Raw genomic sequence first — 16,728 nt, 5'->3', positions numbered from 1 at the left:
GTATCACTTCGTCATACGCGTGTGTGAAAGATTCGACCTTCTACATGGCGCTCCCCCTTTTTGTTTTGACACAGGCTGACGGGCAAAAATGCCTCCAGCATCAAGTTTGATCGTTTTTTGCTGATTTGGGAATACATACTGTATATTCACAGTACCTTTGGCAAGAACAGTCTGGCGCAACCCATCCCTCTCCAGGTGTTTTTTTCTGGTCAGGGTTTTCTTCCCCTCATATAACACATAGTATTGGTTTATGGTTGCAGGAGAAGCCTCCTGATCTAACTCAGATACAACACCTTCATCATCTGGTTGCCGTTGTTTTTCTGTGTACAGCGTCATCATAAGTTTCAGAAATGACCCCGACCTTGTGTGACGATAATGATACCAGATCCTACAGTGCCTTGAAAAAGTATCTGTCCCCTTCCAGAATTTTGCGTTTTTTTTTTATTTCACAAAGCTTCAAACCATTTTAATATCACACACAGACAACATAAGGAATAAAAATGCAGTTTTCAAATGTTGATTCAATTTGTTGAGGGACAAAAAAATCAGAATCTATCAGGCCCCATGTGAAAAAATACTGTAATTGCCCACAGAACCTAATAGCGAGTTGGACCACCTTTGGTGGACTTGCTGGTGTATTTTGGATCGTTGTCCTGATGCATGATCAAAGAGCGCTGGAGTTTGAGGGCACAAACTGATAGCCGGACGCTCTCCTTCAGGATCTTCTGGTAATCACCAGAATTCATTATTCCGTCAACGACAGCAAATTGTCCCGGTCCTGAGGCGGCAAAGCAACCCCAGACCATCACACTGCCTCCACCATGATTTACTTTTGGCATCATGGTCTTATTATCAGATGCTGTGCGATTTTCATGTATCAGGCTGCACATCTTCCAAACACATCTTTAGTGACAGCAATGGTTTTTGTCACCTAACTCTCCCATGGATTACATTTTTGGCCAGTGTCTTTTTTAGCCAAGGTATCGGATTTAAGAATCTCTATTGGTTTATACAAAACGAGATTGGGTAATTTAAACCACACAGTGGCAAAGTTGGACTTCTCGACCCACTGAAGGAAGATAAAAAGTATTATATGCCATTTTTGTGTTTTCCATAATGTCCGCATGATATAATTTAAAATATAATCTGAAGTAAAAAACTAGTGTCCTGAAATCATTTCCGTTCCTTAGTGCAATACAGCATAGCATAAAGATTATTTTTAAAATCATAAATTGATAGAACAGAAGTTATTTGTAAAAAACGAACGTTTATAAAGTACAGTACTTTTATTTGTTAAACTCGTGATTGAGCTTGTAAATGTGGTTATTTGGTTTCATCTTATAATAGAGCAATGAATAAATGAATAAATATAGGTTTTTACATCATAGGTTTTCGCTATGCCACGTTTGTTTTGGAACGCTATCCCCGTGAAAAATGAGGAATTTCTAAACATAATATTGATTTTGCCGGCCTATTGTTGTAAGGGAATAGGATATTAAAAATTCTACCCAGCGACAAGAGGCATAAGATTCACTGGCCAATAGGGTAGTTATAAAATAAGACCCTTCTATTCTGCCTAACAACAGGTGGTAAATGACCTTTTCTGGGCCAATAGGGGTAATGAATAAACCTTATGAGTTCCGTCTGGCAACAAGCGCGAAAGTAATTTTCTCAGTGATTTTGATTTATCAGTGTATTAAATAAGGTTTAAATTAAATATAACTAGTAAGGAAAAGAAAAATTGCATTTTCTGTGAACTGTATTCAAATGTAGTCAAATAATACACTAATATATTTTTGGACAATATTTTACTTTTTAACATTGTTCGCCCTTCCTTTTAAAACTAGAAAACACTTGCGGACAACCAATTATGTTATCTTTTAAATATTAATATCATACATGTCAACCTCAAACAATTGCAAACATAACGTAGCACCTGTTTATTCACAGAAAGACAGATTATGTAAAATACCGCCACAATATTGACCAAAATAATCCAGATTAGAGCCAAAATGGGAAAGACCAGATTGGTCTGACAAAAAAACGAGTTAAAAAAAAAATCCCATGAAGGAATTGTTACATGGCGTACACAATCGTAAAAATGATTAAAATACATGTAAAACATGAAAAAAGACGTACAAGTTGACAGGTATGTAATTTTGTTCAACTGAATATAAACAAACTTAACCAAATATTTAAAATTCAATTATCTTAATTGTGAAACATTGTATGCAAGATTAGATATGACACCCAAGGTTGCATATGTAATAAAGACTTAAGTGAAAACTTACATAAAAAAAGTCAGGATAAAAAGGCAAAAATGTTTACAAAGTAGTGCTTACAGATTGGCATAAGTTATAATAATATTGCAATGAAAGAATAGTGCATCGTAGCAGTAGTGCAATGAAAAGTAATGCAATAACATTTAACAAAAACAAGATATATATATTCATAGTTTTGTGTGCTTGTTTAGGGTGGTGGTGGCCTTGGAGAGGAAACTGTTTCTGATCCTGTTAAACCTGTAGAACCTACCAGAGGGCAACAGGTGAAACAGGTGGTGAGAAGAGTCTTTTATAATGTTGACTGCATGGTATGGCAAGCTGCCAATGTCCTCCAGACTGGGCAAAAAACAGCCAACGATCCTCTGGGCTGTGTTGATTACTCTCACTATGTTTTTACTGACCGCTGCCGTCTTCCCGGCATACCACACGGTAACGCTGTATGTCAGAATGTGACATTACCATTTTTGATGAGCTGTCTTTTTCTTTATGGCTTCATCCATGAGAATTTAGCAGCCCCACCCTGGTAACTGGAGCCCCAAACCCCACCCGGCAGTTTCTGTGTGGCGCCTGAAGAGCCAATCCATCCCCTTTGGAATAGATCGTGCAGTGGGAGCTGATTCAGCAGTCTGCACTGTCCTTTTCCTCTCCCCTTTCCCGTCCAAGCTCCCTCCCTCCCCATCCTCCTAAACTCACTTATCTTTGCATTTCTTTTCCGACTATCTTGGCAGCAAGTGTTCAAGCGTTTCACAGCAATTCTTTGGTAGCATTTAAGAGAACAAAAGATGCCTGTTTTCTGGTGGCAAGGCGACATCAGGAAGCATTTTTGCACATTTTTACACATACACAAGGTTAAGTGGGGAAGGAATTACTATGATAAATAAATTGAAATGTCTTTATTGTCATCGATAACAACATGGTAAAGATTGGATAGAACAAAATTAGACAGGGCAATCCAGGGTTAACATGTAACAAAGATTTTAAAAAGAACAAAAAGATAAAATACTATCAGGATAAAAGGCAGGAAAGGACAATAACAATAACAGTTATACAAATAGTGCCATGTTTGTGAATGAAAAAGAATAGTGCATTGTAACAATACTGCAATGAAGAGAAGTGGAACAACATTTGCGCAGCAACAAAATCACCAAACTAAGCGGTATCTCTACTTACGAATTCAATTTGTTCTGGGAGTCGCTTTGTAACCTGAATATTTCGTAAGAAGAGAGGCATTTTTTTTTTGTAAATGCACTAATTCATTGTAAGCCCTGCAAAGGATTGTTTTTTTAATAAATCATAAAAGAGCATCATAACATGAAACAAATAGATGCTAAAATTAGATAACAGCACAGTAAACATAAAATGAGAGGCGCATAATGTAAATAAATGAAGAATAAAGTAAATAATGAAAAGAATTTTTACCTTATGACGTCTGCTTATGCCACCTTTTGACAATCCGTCTGAAATGCGTGAGGCAGACGTAGCTATAGCTGAACTTGTCAACACTTTTTCCTTTTGACATATTCTGAGACTTTTAGTGTCTTTAATTTGGGCTGATTGAATGATGGCTGTCTCCTCCTCCCCGCTATTCTCCTTGCCTTTGAACTGTGACGGTGACACGATGAGCATGATGGGAGCACACATGTACACTGGGTTGCCAGGCAGATTTGAAGCGATAGCCAGTATGTTTTTGTTCGAGAGACTCTGGAAGCAGCCATTATAGGCGCATACTGTGCTGTCTTTTTGACTTCATGACTAGAGGCAATTTTCGTAACTAGAGGCAATATTTTGTCGTTCCGATACTTCGTAACCTGAAACTTTTGTATGTAAAGACAGTTTTCACAATTTAGTGCGCTAGATTAGGTTGATAATAATAAAGTAATATAAGTGTGCCTATCAGAATTGTGCAAATTTCAATGTTCAGTAGGTTTATGTCTTTTGTGCAAAATATTTTCAAAAACATAAAAAAGCAGAGTCAGATTTTATATAACCTCATAAATGGGCTCATTTTTGTGTTTACATCCGTCAATGGCACTCAATTCTTTCAGTTTTACTCGTGTGAAGGTCTTTTTGAGATGTGATTACAAGGTATGCAGGAACATTTGGCCAAGAAATCTCAAGTAAGAAGGAAAATGTTACATCATATTATGTATGTTATAAATAATTAATTATTCAACAAGCACTTTGTAAGGATGCTAGAGCAGGCCTGAGTAGACCTGCAATTGCAATTGCAATTGCTGCCTTTTATCAGGGCTCCGGTCTGGGAACAGGAGCCCGACCGATAAAATCTATTTTGAACACCCGCCCACATCCGGCCTTTGCTGGAACTACCACGTCACCCCTATTGATAGCCAGATTGAGCTGCAATCGGTTGCTGCCCTCTTTTGCATACCCGCTATCTACGTAGCATCCTTCTTTATAACATGTTTGAGTGTACTGTTTACATAGCAACAACCTTGAGAAAACAGGAGTTATGTTCCCTAGTTTATTTTGCCCCATGTATATCTGTCAATCTTATCACTGAACACAGGGTTACCAAAATATCAAATATGCGTCCAGTTTTAGTCAATGGAAATGGAAATCCTTCGACAAATACATTTGTGTCTTATGTTACCATAATTTATTCAAACATGTGCTATGATTTTCTTCATTCATAGTTTGCGGTTTTACTCAAAAAAAAGTTCCAAGGGGAACTCTGTCCATGTGTTAAATATAAAGCATGCAATTTTTTCCCCAACAGAATAATTGTTAGGAGGGTTAAAGGGGATTAATTGGTAACATAATGTAGATATTAAAATATAAGTTGAAATGTAACATCAATTCAAAATTCGCTGAACTATTTGAAGTAGAGGTGCTCAAAACAAGGACTGCATTTAATAATGAAATAAGGTACATTGTGACAAACAAACGGGTTCACAAGAAAAAAACCGAAGTGTCCATACAAAACCAAACCTGATAAAGTCCAAATCAGAAGCAAAAAACCAAAACTAGAAATGGAAAATGCAAGAAGCAAAGTAACAAAGAAACTAGAAACAAACACAAACAAACCTGGTGTGTCTGTGGTGAAAAAATGTTATGACAATGACCTGACCATCATGCCAGGTTTGTTTGTGTTTGTTTCAGGTTTCTTTGTTACTTTGCTCCTTGCATTTTCCCCACTCTAATTCCAGTCCTTGTTTCGGATTGTTTCTGAGGTTTGGTTTTGTATGGACATTTCCGGGGTATATTTGTGAACTCGTGTTTGTTTGCCATGTTGTACCTTATTTGGTTATTAAATGCCGTCCTTGTTTTGAGGACCATTGCTACCAGTTTCTGCCTCCCCCACATGGGTCCGTTTGAGGATCAAAATATGATTATAAATATAAAGGGTAAGGATAATTGGGGACAGGTGCATCCAATCGCGACACACCTGTGCCCAGTCCCAAACAAGGTTGGCGACCCTAACCAAAGGATTTTCACTCGAGAGATTTCTAACGTTACGGACTGTTCAATTACAGCAAAACGAACCGTTTTTCAGTTGCGAGTGGCTGTATGTAAACAGGGTCTCAACTGACGACATTGCTCGCGCTCACCCGGACGTTACCAAATTAACTACCGTGTGGTGTATGTCAGAATGTGTGTGTGTGGCCTTGTCTCCTGAAATGTGTCCTGGCATGTCTCATAGGAATGCCTGTTATGCATTTTGTCGAGAATATTTTTTCTACCGCACTTTATTTTATCTCTGCAAAATCCCAAAGGTCATTGCCCCTCCAGCTTACCCACTGCGCCACCGCATCAGTGTGGGAATAAAAAGAAGAAGAAGGGAGGAGGAAAAAAAACACCCACTGTGGAATGTCTTTTTAAAGAAACACCCAAATAAACAAGCCTCTTCCTACATAGGTAGTGGAGCAAATAATGAGTGTTTTGAAAGCACGGGCCCTTGTCTTCCACTGGGAGATAACAGCGTAAGTGTACATGTATGCGCGTGCACGTGTGTCTTTCCCCATCAGTGAATCCACACAGTGAGGGGCGCCAATCAGTAGTAATTATGCTCAAAGACGAAGAGAGTCAAGAGCAGCATTCCTCCTCAGCACGACAAGTGCTCGAATCAACCTTGATTAAAAGCGACGTACGTCTCCTGCACGGCGGCGAAATTTGCTTCTTCTCAAGTGCAAATATGTTGGATCCTGGCAAACCAACTCCCCTGCCATGTCCCTGTTGGTAGAGCTACTTAGCATCTTTTTATTTTAAGACAGTTTGCTGGATAATTATATTATACGATATCCAAATTGCTGTAAAACAAATTAAAACTGGTGTCTGTAACTTTAAAAAATTCTATTTCCTGATGCCAACTTCTGGTTGAAATCCTTAATCCTTAAAGTGACTGTCTTGAATAAACTCTCAGTTTTTTATTTTTGGGGGGGTTGGGTTGGCATTTGAAAAGTATTTAAAACAGTTTTGCTTTTACCATTTTCATCCTAGATTAAAAGAAAAACCGCAAGCATGAGCATGAAATCACTCACCTCTTCCCCCACCACCACGCCACCGTTCTTACTGCACACCGTGGCTGGAACAAAGACGATAAAGGTAAGATAAAAGGAGATAGGCGCTTTGAAAAAGAAATATAAAGGCTCTTTTAAGGTGGCCATTGTTAAAACATACTTGATAGAGATAATATATAAGTCAAGTCGCCCAAACAATAGCATATGAATAGCAAAGAATTTAATTTTCTACTTTTTAAGGACTCCTTAACTGACACACCCCACCTTTAACTACGTTTATTTTAAATGTAGTTTTAATGATGTAAATTGGAAAAATGAATTTCTTCGAATAAACCCACATAATTCTTTGTAATATGAATTAAACTTAAATTTAAAATCATAACACAAACCATTACCCTCTAACTCAGTGGTGGGAACTATTTGGAGAAGGGGGCTGGGTTAAACGTTTTGGCCAATTATTTTACATCTATGAATAAAATATACATGCAGTCATATGCAATGTTTGTCATGATTACTCATTACACTCACCTGTGCCCGCTCGTTTGGCACCAGCTGCTGCGGGTTACCTGATTGGTTTCCCGTCCTATTTAAGCTCAGTCCTTTCACTCGCCTGTTGTCAGTCCGTCAGCGAACCTCTGTTTTCACAAAGCAAGCATTCTTGACTCTGACTCCCGTCTGTCCCGTTTTGTCACCCGTTTCCACTCGTCCGTTCCTGATTTCCCCGTTTGTCTCCTGCTACGACCCGTATTTTAACCCCAACCACATTTTCATCTCCCTTTCGGGCTAACCACCCGTTTTTTTGACCCCGACTACGTTCTGATCTCCCGTACCAGCTAATGACCTGTTTTTCCATTTAACTACGCTACAAACTCCCGCTCCAGAAGATCCACTTCCGCATTCGAAACACGCTCGGATCCTGTGAGTGGCTTGCTTCCCGCGTCCAGCGAGCACCAGATCGGATTCACGTTTTGTAATGAAAATCTGCCAACATAAATACGCGCTCACAGCAACATCCATCCATCCATTATCTGTACCGCTTATCCTCAGTAGAGTCGCGGGGGTGCTGGAGCCCATCCCAGCAGTCTTTGGGCAGTGGGCAGGGGACACCCTGAACTGGTTGCCAGCCAGTCGCAGGGCACACAGGGGACAGACAATTCGCTCATTCATTCACACCTAGGGACAATTTGGACCGACCAATTAACCTGACATGCATGTTTTTGGAATGTGGGAGGAAACCGGAGCGCCCGGACTAAACCCACGCAAGCACAGGGAGAACATGCAAACTCCACACAGGAGGTTCGATCTCATGACCTCAAAATTGTGCCGCATACGCGCTATATATATATATATATATATATATATATATATATATATATATATATATATATATATATATATATATATATATATATATATATACATATATATATATATATATATTATTTTTTTTTATTTTTATTTTTTTTTATTTTTTTTTTGATAGTAAAACAAACTTTTTTTTTTTCTTTTCTTTTTTCAACAAAAAGATTTGGGAATAAAGCATCATAAATGTCTTACCACCTTGGAGCCTGTTGTGGTTGACCCTATTTGTGACCCTAACATGTAAATTTGGCTGACCTAAGTCAGCAAGTCAGAGGTCAAAATACCGGGGGCAATGCTGCTTGCTCCCACAACAAGCCTGAAGAATCACTTACACTTCTGGATTTGGAATAAATCGGAATAGAATAGAATTATCCTTATTGCTATTGATATCAACTTGGTGAAACATAGTGTGCAACCAGATTAGACATGTCACTCCCAGTTAAATGTGTGATAAAGACTTAAGATAGTAAATAAAATAATAGACTGTCGGAAAAAACGGGGAAAACTACTTACAAAGTAGTGCTTAGAGACTGGCCCAAGTTCGAATAATATTGCAATGAAAAGTAGTGCAATAACATTAACAGAAAAAAGGTTGCCACACTCGTAAATTTTGTAAAGTGTGCATCATTACAAAGTCAAGAATATCGCCTTCTTGTAATTATTCAGTGCTAATTAACAGTTTGAGCTGCCAGCATGGCACAAAACACTAAAAAGACTGTTTGGTTATTTTGGGATAAAATATGCAATACATGCATGATAATACCATGCCTCGGAATGTGCGTTAGAACATCATGTTAAACTACAGTTGTTTGCCACTGTGATCCCTGTGTCTCTTTGTCCTACGGGCGCCAGTGGATACCGGCCAGACCCAGAGGCCACCCATGTCCCACATCTGCCCTTTGTGGCTTCTCTGAAGCTGAAAACAACAAAATGATTCACTGCATTTACCTTCCATGTGCTTTTTGATGTGTGTAATTCAATAGCTCCCTTGCACACACGTGGCCATAACCACATAACGAAGGGTGCTGACGCCATGACGGATGGCAGTAAGTTTTTTCAATTTTATTGAGGCAATTTCAAGAAACACAATTGTGCTGATAGTAGGTGTATGGATAATATAAGTTGACCACAGCCATAGCTACTTAGACACATTTCGCCCGCTGTTATCTTCGAAATCCATCTGGAAAGTGGACAGAATATCTGCCAATATGTCCATTTTTGCATGTCACCGGACATTAGCACTTGATAAACTTGTACGTGACTTCAAGTACACAGTATTTCTAGTGGGTGGACAGTAAACAGTAAACAGTAGACAGTAGACAACAACAACAAAAAATCTCTGCTATTCAACACCGTTGGCAATGACTAGTCAAAGGAATATTCTGAAACTGTCAGATGATGTGAGTCACCTTGTCAGAAATCTCAAAGAGCGGTATCTAGACAAACTAAGGATAGCAGGGCTGGCTACCGACCCATACCTTCTTTTATTTGATATATTCACAGATCTAAAGTCCCTGTCTCCCTGACTTCAGTCCACAGGATCTGTACCAATATTGTAAATGGTGTATCCCCATACACCGGTGTTGATCTAAAAGCTTATGAAAGTCTGGATGTTTACTAGTTCTTCGTAGTTGGTTGAGTTACCGGTACACGTTCCTGCACTGACAGGAGGAGGGCCCTCATAATGACAAAGGTAAGTTCCAAATGTTAGCTATGTGTGCTAATATGTTTTCTCCAGGGTGCCATCAAATTTCTAATTGACTGTAACCAAAAGTAACTCAAAGGGTCTATGCGTAAATTTTATGACCACCGCACAGTTTTTTGGCAGTTAGTGTTGCGAATATAACAAAAGTATTATTTAAAATGAGCAAACAAGAATGAAAAAGATGGAGTGATATCACGCGTGTGGTCATGGTTTTCTGTAATTGTAGGATGAAAAAGGTGAAAGTAAGAAAAGGACGGGTTCAAATACAGTCCAAATGCCAACCCAAACCTCCACAAAAATGAAAAAGGAAGACTTTATTTGAGCTTACCTAAGAATTTCACATACTTGCATGTGCAACGAAAAGGTTCTGCAATGATGATTTCAGCCAGAAGATGGCGTTGGCAAGTCGAATATTTCAAAGTTGAATACACAATCTTTACTACATCTTACCTCATGAGCAAACAAGTTGCAAATGAAAAGGAAAAACAAAGAGAAAACTGCTACCTATTCACCCTATGCTGTCTCAGTCGGATGTGGAGATTATAATTCATGCATTTGTTACCGCCCATCTCGATTACGGTAATGCACTACTCTACGGTCTCTCCAAGTCCAAAATCAAGAGCATTTAGCTGGTACAAAAAGCTGCAGCAAGGCTTTTAACTAAGACAAGAAAGTTTGATCACATTACCCCGATTTTAGCTAACCTTCATTGGCTCCCCGTTAGCTTAAGATGTGATTTTAAAGTTCTGTTGGTATTAAACAAAATCATGCATGGACTTGCTCCCTCATATCTTTCAGATTTAATTTCCCCCTATGTTCCGGTCCGGAGCCTTCGCTCTGAAAATGCTGGTCTACTAGTGATCCCAGGAGCCTAGAAGAGATCCGCCGGTTCCGAGAGTGTTCTCTATTCGGGCCCCGGTGCTGTGGAATGCTCTTCCCCCTGGGATTCCATCTGCAACATCAGTGGAACTGTTTGAATTTAGGCTTAAAACACACTTCTATTCCATAGCATATGAATAGCCTATATATTTATGTAGACAATATATGTATATTATGTGTTATTGCAAAACCCATTGCAGCCTGGTCATCCTGGAAGGTGGATAACCTCATGTGCGGTCCCTTCTCAAGGTTTCTTAATTCTCTTCATGTTGAGTTTTTTGAGTTTTCCTCGCCCTCATGTAGGTTTTAAATCAGGGGATGGTGTAACAATAGTCTGCAGTTTGCAATAATCTGTGGTCTGTGCAGCCTTTTGAGACTCTTTGTGATTATGGGCAATACAAATAAACATGACTTGACTTGACTACCACTTGATGATATGAATGAATATTGTATTTACTTGGTTGATCAATGGAAGAGAGCTACTGAAAATGGCATGCTTTTTGCACAAATTGGGTAATTTCTTGCAACACACTATATGATGTCTGATAACACACTAGTGTGCCCTGGCACACTGGTTAAACAACACTGATTTGAAAATATATTTGTTGTTTTGAGATTCGGTTTATAGGCTGGGCATGATGATTTGTCACTCAGAAAATGCAACAGCAATATTCACCAAAGTTAAAGAATATATACAGTATGGTTTGTGAGTCCTTTTCTGCGTCAGCTACTGTCCAAACTGACGCCAGAAAGGAGATAAATCAGCCGTTTTAGACAACGCCTTTGCTAGCCTGACACATAAAATGAAAATGCCAGCCAGAAGAGTCAGCCAGCTGTTTTGCCAGATGCTAAAGTATTTATTAGAGTCAGCACTTTTGGAGATCTTTTTTATTTTAGTCATTGCCTTCTTCATTTGCCAGCAGTTTCGGCTAAAATAGATTCAGGTGGCTTACTTCTGTGTCAAATCTATAAATACAAAATATACCGGTAATTACACTGTTGATGAAATCAAGGGCTGTAATATCAGGTGACATTGAACGTGAAGTAGAATACAAATAAAAAAAGGTTGTTGGCTTCTATCTAGTGGCCATTTGATGGCATTACAATTATTTTCAGGCATTTGCCAAGTCAAGTTATGTTTATTTGTATTGCCCTTAATAACAAGAAGTCTCAAAGGGCAGATCATAGACTATCACAGATCAGCCATCCCCTGATCTAAAACCTACACGAGGGCAAGGAAAACCCCATTGAAAACTTAAAAAAAAAAAAAAACTTAGAATCACAACTCTTATGCTTAGCTAAATTACCTGCCAGTGAAACAAGAACATCTCATCTCATTAGTTGCACCGCTTATCCTCAGTAGGATCGAGGGGGTGCTGGAGCCCATCCCAGCAATCATCAGGCAGTGGGTAGGGGACACCCTGAACTGGTTGCCAGTCAATCGCAGGGCACACAGGGACAGACAACTCCCTCGCTCATCCACACCTAGGGACAATTTGGACCGGCCAATCCACCTGAAATGCATGTCTTTGAAATGTGGGAGGAAACCGAAGTGCCCGGAGGAAACCCACACAGGCACGGGAAGAACATACAAACTCCGCACAGTAAGTCCGGTAGCTGGATTTGAACCCACACGGGAGGTTCCCAAGACCTTAGAACTGTGCCGCACACGCGCTAACCACTGCCCCGCCGTGCTGCCGAAACAGGAACATATTATTAGGAAATACGTTTTGATTTCTTATTCATGTTTTGTACTACAATTTTCACTGAACTTATTGCAATCTAAAAGTAGTTGTTTTTATCGTGAACAACTTTGATTACTATAGATACAATTATGGCAAGAATGGTGCAGGCCAGCTTTAGAATATTCAGGGGAAACCTCAACATGAAAATCAAATTGAGACTATATCCTGAATTTGAAACTTTAAAAGATAACCCAACCACCATAAGGCTGCCAGTGGAGAAACAATCACGTTTGATAATAATAGAAATAATCTCATCTCATCTCATTAGCTGCACCACTTATCCTCAGTAGGGTCGCGGGGGTGCTGGAGCCCATCCCAGCAATCATCGGGCAGTGGGCAGGGGACACCCTGAACTGGTTGCCAGCCAATCGCAGGGCACACAGGGACAGACAACTCACTCGCTCAGTCACACCTAGGTACAATTTGGACAGGCCAATCCACCTGAAATGCATAGAAATAATAACAACACCAAATGCCTCACTCAAAATACTCTTACCTGTGCATATCTGTGACAGCCTGGATTTTTATTTCCCAATAAACCAGCAAGTTCCTTCTCAGTAAGTTTTTATTTTATTATCATTATTATTATTATGATTTTTAAATCAAAGTTATCGTAAGAGTGTGTTGATCATTAAAATCAAATTACGGGTGACGTGTGGTGCAAACGGTGTGTATTATTATTATTATTATTATTGTTATTTGTTTGTGTATTTGTTTATTTATTTATGTATTTATTTATTTATTTAGTTAGTTAGTTAGTTAGTTAGTTAGTTAGTTAGTTAGTTAGTTAGTTAGTTAGTTAATTAGTTAGTTATAAATAAGCACATCTGGAGAATGAGGATATACTTTAATAAAATAAAAGATGTATTTTGTCCCCCAAACCCTCTCTCTGTCCTACAAACAACAATCAATTTGTCTTTTAGCTCAAAGTACACAGCCATAGTGTTTAAAAGGATCACACAGACCAACCAACCCAACCCAACCCAACCCAACACAACACAACACAACACAAACACAACACAAACACAACACAAACACAACACAAACACAACACAACCAACCAACCAACCAACCAACCAACCAACCAACCAACCCAACCCAACCCAACCCAAACCAACCAACCAACCAACCAACCAACCAACCAACCAACCAACCAACCAACCAACCAACCAACCAACCAACCCCACCAACTCTACCAAACCAACGAACCCCAGAACCCACAAACCAATCAACCAACACATTTTGTAAGCCATCCATTCATTTGTATTTGAAAGACTTTGGACTGTGATAAAAACGTAGCAACTAAAAACCAGAGGCTGAAAACAAATAGTCATTATTAATTATTTATTCTTTAGTCATTTAGTCTGCCAAATGTTTCTGCTAAATGTCATTGCACTATTTTTAACACTATTTTTTAACGTCACACTATTTTCTGATGCCCTTACGACGTAGGCCAGTCTACAAGCAGTGCCGAAACACAGAATTGAACGAACGGAATAGAACAGAATGAAAAAGAATAGAATTGAACAGAAAATGATGTTATCAATGAAACCTAATTCATATTTTCTTTTTTTAAGTTAGAGTATAAAAACAACCAGCAGGTGTCCTCATAATACTGACTTCATGATACCTTCACTTTGATGAAGAGCAGCACTGAAAGAAAGTATAAGCGTTATCTAGTGGTAAAATAAGAGAATACAATAACTTTGACTAAATCATAACGTGCACTACAGTGAAGCAAATACAAGCATTAATAATAATAATAATATTAATAATAATAAAAATTGAAATAATGCATTTTATTTCGAAGAACCTTACAGGACACCCAAGGTCGCTGTATATATAAGTAGGACACAACAATAAAGGAAGGGTAAAACAAGCAAGTAATAAATAGCAAATAAAACATTAGAGTTAAAAGGGGTGGTATGTGAGGCAGATGGTCAAGAAAGGCAAATCTGAGAGGGTGAGTTTTGAATCCGGATTTCAAGGTGGACCGGGTCACAGAATTTCCTGTTCTCTTTTGTGAAAATCTGTCATGAACCAGAACAGAATCAGGACCCAAACGCGGGACATTTCTCACACAAGCCTTTTATTTTACGGGAAATGGGGAGTCATGCACGTTAGGCAGCAGTCTGGCGTGAAATGATAGCAAGCCAGAGGCCGACGACATCGATACCAATGACCGAGTGGATATCCGACAGATGGGGTCGATACCAGAGAGGACGGGACAGACAGGGTTGATAATGAAACAGGATATCGAAATAAAACAGGACAAAATAGACAGGAACGAAAAGTGGAGAGATTTAATAAACAGGACAAAAATAGACGGGATCGAAACTGGAAACCGATATTAAACAGGACAAAAATAAACGGGAACAATACCGGACATGAAATGCCAACAGGAAACAGGACCGAGTCAAAACCCACGTCTTGCGGGGCAGAGGTTCGTTGACGGGCTGACAAATGAAGAATGAGAGCACTGAGCTTAAATATACGGAAAGCCAATCTGTCAATGAGCCGCAGCTTGCGCCACATGGGCGGGGCCAATTGGGCGCCATGGCAACCGTGACAAAATCTATCTCCAGTTTCCGCCCACATTTCAAAAAAGGACGTGTAATGACCCTCACACATGCGCGACACAAGGGTTCACAGTCACTCAATTTATTGCCTTCAGAACGAGTTGATATAGCTGAAGGTATGGCAAGCGCAGAAGCCCATAAAGTGCCAAACAAAAAAGACAGTCGCACACGCCCATGGCTTAACAAATGAATGCGGTACCAGAGTTATAACAGTAATGCAACAAAAACACAGATTTTGAGAGAATTGAAAAAAACTTAAAACAATCAAATTTAAACTCTGTTACACCCGCAGTCCAGGTTAATTGACCGGTTCAAATTGTCCCGAGGTGTGAATGAGCAAGTGAGTTGTCTGTCTCTGTGTGCCCTGCAATTGGCTGGCCACCAGTTCGGGGGGTTCCCCTGCCCACTGTCCGAAGGTAGCTGGGATGGGCTCCAGTACCCCCGCGACCCTACTGAGGATAAGCGGTGCAGATAATGGATGGATGGATGGATGTTTTTGTGCTCTGTACAGCCCTTTGAGATTTTTTGTGGTAAATGGCTATACAAATAAATAAGACTTGACTTGACTAAATCTACTTATGAAAACTATTAATGTGTCGTTCACAAACAAAAAAGGCTTTATAAGATGGCTCTTGGAATTGAAAGGCTCCCTACCAATCACTAACCGGTTCCTTTCTAATGCTTTTTTTCTCTCTTGTGATTGACCGATACGCATTTTTGCACTGATTCTTACTCACTTCAAATTTGTTGAGTGTGTTATCGTAAAGGTTTTGTATTATGTTTTTTTGTTGTGGATCTGTATATATTCTAATTTAACATTTTTTATATATATATTTTTTTTTTATAAAAGTAATTATTTTTAATTTAAATGTCGTTGTGACGTGTGTTCTTCGGAGATTCCTAGTCTAGAATGGTTCAATGTTTAAAAGAAGAACTGCTATAGTAATTTAGTAGAACAATAGAGCCTCCCCCCCAGAAAAATGACTATTTTGTGCATAATGTTGCAATATACCGATTGAAGGGATCCCCCAAAACCTGCATCCCCACTTTCTTATTTTGTTTCATTGTTTCCTAGCTTTTACTTTTTTGTTTCTTTTTTAAATTGTTTCTTTCTTGTCACTCCCCCTTTGTTTTCCTTTTATATTTTGGTCTTGTTCTGTTTTTCTTCCGAGGCTTATTACTTATCTATTATTATTTTTTCCCCTCCATCCATCCATTATCTGCAGCACTTATCCTCAGTAGGGTCGCGGGGGTGCTGGAGCCCATCCCAGCAATCATCGGGCAGTGGACAGGAGACACCCTGAATTGGTTGCCAGCAAGTCGCAGGGCACACAGAGACAGACAAGTCACTCGCCTAGTTTAGAATGTGGGAGGAAACTGGACGAAACCCACGCAAGCACGGGGAGAACGTGCAAACTCCACACAGGGAGGTTTGATCTCATGACTTCAGAACTGTACCGCTGACGTGCTAACCACTCAGCTGCCGTGCTTTCCCCCCCCTTTTTCCCTTTTAGTTTTTTCGGCTTTTCTTCTTCTTCTTCTTCATCTTCTTCTTCTGCTTTTTAAAGATTTTTTCCATCTTATTTTTCTTCTTCTTTTGTTTCTTTTCTCCCCTTAGCTGTCCACTGTTTTTTCTAGCTTCATTTTTCCTTTTTTTCTTTGTTCCTTTTTATTTTTTGTCCTCTTTCTGTTTATTTC

The sequence above is a fragment of the Urocampus carinirostris genome, chromosome 16 (assembly GCF_059441175.1).
Source record: "Urocampus carinirostris isolate Australia breed hairy pipefish chromosome 16, RoL_Ucar_1.0, whole genome shotgun sequence".
In the NCBI taxonomy this organism is placed as follows: Eukaryota; Metazoa; Chordata; class Actinopteri; order Syngnathiformes; family Syngnathidae; genus Urocampus; species Urocampus carinirostris.
Note: the sequence above shows the minus strand (reverse complement) of the source record.